Raw genomic sequence first — 6,024 nt, forward strand, 5'->3', positions numbered from 1 at the left:
TGTATGTTAAAGTATCCTATCTAGACTTTGCAGTAGAAAAAAGCATTCCTCTAACATTTAAAAAATATTTTTCTTAATTACTCAATAAATATATGAATACATTCTCTTGGTAAAAGATTCAAACAATACTGAGTTACAGATCAAACTGTGAAAATCTGAACGCTCCCTCTGACTTCATCCTTGTCTCCTGTCTGCCTCTTTCTAGTTTGCTTTCCAATAATATTTTTATTTCTTCCTTCCAATAGGTTCCAGACATCTTCATTTGGTCCATGGACAGGATTTTAATCATTTCAACAACGTAAGGAGATTTTTTTTAATAACTTGCATGGTTCTAATTTCCACCTGCAACATTTTTTAAAGGCCCATTTCAATTTCTCCCAAGCACAATATCTACAAACATTTCAATTTTATTTTTTGCAAAGATTTGCCTATTCTCTGTTCAGTCATTTGTTTAAATCAGTTTGACTTACAGATATTTATTTTATACTTTGGCTTATAATCAAAGTCTTCATAATAATTCTATAAATATAAAATCTCAAAGTCTTTTCATAAGTTAAAAAAAAATCCCAAACAACCTCAGTAAGACCACATGAGATAGCCCAGTGGTCAGCAAACTGCGGCTCACAAGCCACAAGCGGCTCGCGAGCCGCGGTTTGCCACTCTGTTGACTAATGAGTTTGCCGACCACTGACCTAGAGTCTAGGACCTAGACAGTACAACGATTGAAATTTCTTTTGAGAGCCAAATTTTTTAAACTTAAACTTCTTCTAACGCCACTTCTTCAAAATAGACTCGCCCAGGCCGTGGTATTTTGTGGAAGAGCCACACTCAAGGGGCCAAAGAGCCGCACGTGGCTTGCGAGCCGCAGTTTGCCGACCACTGGCAATGGTTCCCAAAGTGTGCTTTCACCATAGCCTCACCTGACAATCCCTAGAAATGCAAATTCTGAAGTCTCTCCAGACCTGTTAAATGAGAGACTCTCTTCAATGAGAGATTCTGGAGCTGGGACTCAGCAATCTGTGCTTCAAAAAGCTCTCTAGGCGATTCTGAGACTAGATAAAAGCTAAAAATTCAGGTAAATAAACTAGATCTGTAAGAAAACACCCAAACTAAGGCCAACCTGACTTGCCTTGGTAGAGACAGAATGAGGATCTTACTTTTCCCAAATAGATACAGTAAGAACTCAGAGACAAGCATGAATATTTCATTTTAAATATGGCTTCACCAGTCCTCACACTGGACATGGGGGTTGAGGGTTGTTGAAGATAGAGAAGACCTGCCCTTTCCCATTGAGAAACTCCTAATCTAGGATTAGAGAAAGCCTGGTGTACTAATAGTTGCACTGTGATGTGATGGGTAACACCGAAAAGTATGTTCCCAGTGCTCCTGGAGCAAAAAGAAAGAGAAACACGTTCTGCTTGGAGGAAGGGAAGGAAAGATATTCCAGATAGAAGGACTGGCATGTGCAAAGGCATGCAAATTGACTATGTATGTGTATACATATATGTACACATATATCTCCTTGCTCTGTCAGCTGAGAAGGCCTGGAAGCAACAACACCCCAATAGCAATGAGCACACCTAGCACCCAGATCTTGGTTTCTTTTTAAAAAAATAATATTTTATTGATTTTTACAGAGAGGAAGGGAGAGGGATAGAGAGCCAGAAACATCAATGGGAGAGAAACATCAATCAGCTGCCTCCTGCACACCTCCCACTGGGGATGTGCCCGCAACCAAGGTACATGCCCTTGACCGAAATCGAACCTGGGACCCTTCAGTTTGCAGGCTGACGCTCCATCCACTGAGCCAAACCAGTCAGGGCCAGATCTTGGTTTCTAATACCATTCTCCAATGAAAGGAACTAGGACTCTTTGAAAAAATGACTGATTTTATGGTTGGGGCAAGATATATACAAAATGTAGCATCTTATAGTGCCAGAAAGTAAGAAAGTGCTTAGAAACAGAACAAATCAAATGCACAAAAAATTGGCAATGATGTCAATGGACACAGTAGCCAACTGAAAGATCACCCAAAGGTCAAAGTTGGAACAATTTGAGCAACAAAATAAAGTAGTATTGGATTACAAGCCAAAGTATAAAATAAATAAGTCCAAACCGATCTAAACACAGGATTGAATAAATAAAGAATAGGCAAATATCTTGTGCAGAAGAAATTAAAAATAATTTATATAAACGCGTTACCCCTGAGGAAGTAGAGTATAACTCCCTCTCTTTAAATGTGGGCTGTACATGGCTACAGTATGAAAAGGAGAAAAAAGGAGTAAATTTACAGTGGAGAAGCCAAGTGATCAGGGTTAACACCAACAGTGAGAAGTCATATTGAAAGTATGTACTGTTGATGTGATGTGATGAGAATGGCACTCTAGCATAAAGGGTCATCTTCCCAGGAGCACGTCACCTCAGTCAAATCATGAGAAAATATCAGACAGGTCCCAATTGAGGGACAGTCTACAAAATACCTGCCCAGTGATCCTCAAAACTGTCAAGGTCATAAAATACAAGGAAAGTCTGAGAAACTGTCCCAAACAAGAGGAGCTTAAGAAGCCATGACAACCAAATGTAACGTGGTGTCCTGGATGGGATCCTGGACCAGGAACAGGACATCCAGTGAAAACGAAGGCCGTCTGAATGAAGTGAACTTTAGTTAATAAAAATGTATCCAATGTGACAGATGTGCCATCCTGATATAAGATGTTAGTAATAGGAAAAATTGGCTATGTGGTATGTAGGTCTTCATAATAATTCTGTGTATCTAAAACTGTTCTAAAATAAAATGTTTATTTAAAAAAGCCTACAGGGAGCCAATGAATGGAGTCCCACGGAAGAGTGACATCATGTAGTATTGCATGAAATACTACAAAAAAGAAATTTCAATTTCTGAACTTTCTGCAAGTTGTAGTGCCTATTGCTTGCAGACATTAAGGTGACATTCTGCAAAAAAGAAAAAAAAGTCTCAAGGAGGGAGATGGTTGAGAGAGGGGTATATAACATTCTTACGGACCTCTGAAATGTTGGGGTGTAGTCCTCTAGAGTACCTAAATTCCTGGCCGTGCCTTGGGAATGCTCTGGTTCTCCTTCACCCTCGTGCACTTCTCTGGTTGAATCACTTCGGCCATCCGGTGGTTACACTCTACTGGGCAAAGGATTGTGATAAGAATCCCTGGTGCATTAGTTTTCTGTTATTGTCATAACAACCTTAGTGTTTTAATACAAAAGTTATTTTACTGAATCTTTATAACACACCTGCCTGGTATATCTATATCTATATCTATATCTATATCTATATCTATATCTATATCTATATCTATATCTATATCTAAGCCTAATATGGAAAGTGTCCCCTTGGGAGTTCGACCGACTGGGAGTTCAATCGCTTGCTATGACATGCACTGATCACCAGGGGGTGGTGCAGAATGAAGGAAGGTCCTGGCCAGCCAGGGAAGGGAGGCCCCAGCCGGCAGCCGGCAGCCACTAGGGACCCTACCCGTGCACTGGGTCTTTATTGACTTCAGAGAGGAAGAGAGATAGATAGAAACATCAATGATGAGAGTGAATCACTGATGGGCCGCCTCCTGCACGCCCCACACAGGGGATCGAGCCCCAGGCATGTGCCCTGACCAGGAATGGAACCATGACCTCCTGGTTCATAGGTCGACACTCAACCACTGAGCCACACTGGCTAGGCTGTCTGATATATCTTTATTATTTTTTCATTTTTACAGATAGTAACTTATTTAAAAATATATATATTTTATTGATTTTTTTACAGAGAGGAAGGGAGAGGGATAGAGAGCCAGAAACATCGATGAGAAACATCGACCAGCTGCCTCCTGCACACCCCTTTCTGGGGATGTGCCTGCAACCAGTATACATGCCCTTGACTAAAATCGAACCTGGGACCCTTCAGTCTGCAGGCTGGCGCTCTATCCACTGAGCCAAACCAGTTAGGGCCAGATAGTAACTTAATTGAGGTTTACATTGTATTAAGAGGTGGTTATGTAGTGGATGGTCTCCAAAGCCACCATGTTAGCCTTGCACTGCTTCCTCCAAGAATGTTATTTCAGAGAGAAACAAACTTATATTTGCCATTATTATTTCAGATCTCTGCTAGAGCCACTGAAGCTATATTCTAACTAATATAGCCTCCGAATACAGTCATCTCCCGAGTTCTAGGATTTCTACCACTGTAACATTACTCCTGTCCATCCCATTGTCTCTGTCCCCGTCATTCCACTCATTTCTTTCTTCCCTTAGTTACCAAAAGAGCCTACAAAATGAGCCGGTCTCTAATGCAATGGTTCGCTAGGCAATTTTGGCAAAGTTTGGAGACATCTTTGGCTCTCACAACTGGAGGAGGGGCGTTCTACAGGCACTTTGTGAATAGAGACTAGGGATGCTGCTAACATCCTATAACGTATGGGCTTGTCCTCCACAACAAAGACTTACGAGGCTTCAAATGCCAATAGTGCCGAGGTTGAGAAACCTTGACCTAACGTATCCCCCACTGATACGTCTATTATATTTACTGTGACCGGTTCACATTTCGCATCTGACCCATGCCCCTTATTGTGTACACCTGTCAGACTCATGGCTTCCTATCATTGTTTAAACAGTCTTCCTATATTTGGGGAAGTTCCAATACATATTTTTTTAAGTTCTGCCTTGCCAAGAAAGGAGTTCTGACCCCCAAATTCCAGTCTCTTTTGCAGCCAGGACTCAGGCATGGGACTTGGTCTCTCTCAGTCAGATATCTCCCCGTGAACCTTTGATTTAGAGGTGAGTAAGGTGAGGAAACAGGCTCTTTGGGAAGCTTGGCACTGGGTTGGTGCAGGAGGCTGCAAAAGTGTGTGGCATTTGAAGGTGGCAGCCATTCCCCAGTGGTGACAGCAGTTTCCGCCAGTGTGGGGTGGGGTGGCAGCAGCAATCCCAGTCATGGTGGTTTTCTCATCAGGCCAGTTCTTCAGCATGGTTCTGAGCTTCATTCCTGGAAGCTTAGCCTGGAGCCACTTCTCCAATCCTTCCCAGAATTCCCTGAGCTATCCAGTATCATTTTAATATGCTCTTTCCCCCCTTAGTCACCCAGAGTCAGCTTCTATAGCTCAGAACTAAGATCCCTGGCAGCTAAAGACACCCCTGCTTAAAACTCTCCAATAGCTTCCCATACATTCTAGAAGGTGCCCCAAATCCTTTCCTTAGCCCAAGGCTAATTTTTATCCAGGGCGGTACCCACTGACCTTTACCCTGGTCCTGCCACCCTGCCTCAACCCCATATTGCTTGCTACTAAAGAACCCTACTGTCACAGCAACCCTCCTCTAAGTCCCCTAATCCCCAGGACTTTCTCTGATCTCTTTCATAAACAAAACAATCTTTATGGTTTACTACAAGAGTCGATTTACTCTATTGTAAACTGCGTCTTTTCAATCTGAGTCCTCAGCACCTAGCACAATAACTGGCACAAAGGTGATCTATACAGGTTTCCTTAATGAAGGCCAGGATGTGGACAAGTACTGCCACCTAGGGGGAGAAACTTCACTCCAGTTTTATGAATTGGACAATGGCTCTCATACAAGGATGAAACTGGGATACCTTCTTCCTCAGCTAAGTTATCTTCATTATTGTCAGACCCTCCCACATGGCTCCCAAGGATCCCTGTCTATTGACTGTATTCATGCCTTTGGGTTGATCTTCCCACGCTGAAGGGTTGGTTTGGGATCAATAGAATATGACGTAAGTGTTGGTGCATGACTTTTAAGGCTAGATCACAAAAAGACACTGTGGCTTCTGCTTTGGTCTCCCTGGGATCACTTGCACTGAGAGAAGCCAGATGCCAGGCCATGAGGGCACTCAAGTGGCCTCATGTGGAGGTCCATGCAGTGTAAACTGACACCTCCTGCCAACAGTCATGTGAGCAAGCCACGTTGGAAGCAGATCTCCAGCCCAAGGTCAAGACTTCAGATAACTGGCCCCGTTGGTGTGGCTCAGTGGTTGAGAGTCGACCTATG

This window comes from Eptesicus fuscus, chromosome 7, assembly GCF_027574615.1.
Source record: "Eptesicus fuscus isolate TK198812 chromosome 7, DD_ASM_mEF_20220401, whole genome shotgun sequence".
Taxonomy (NCBI): domain Eukaryota; kingdom Metazoa; phylum Chordata; class Mammalia; order Chiroptera; family Vespertilionidae; genus Eptesicus; species Eptesicus fuscus.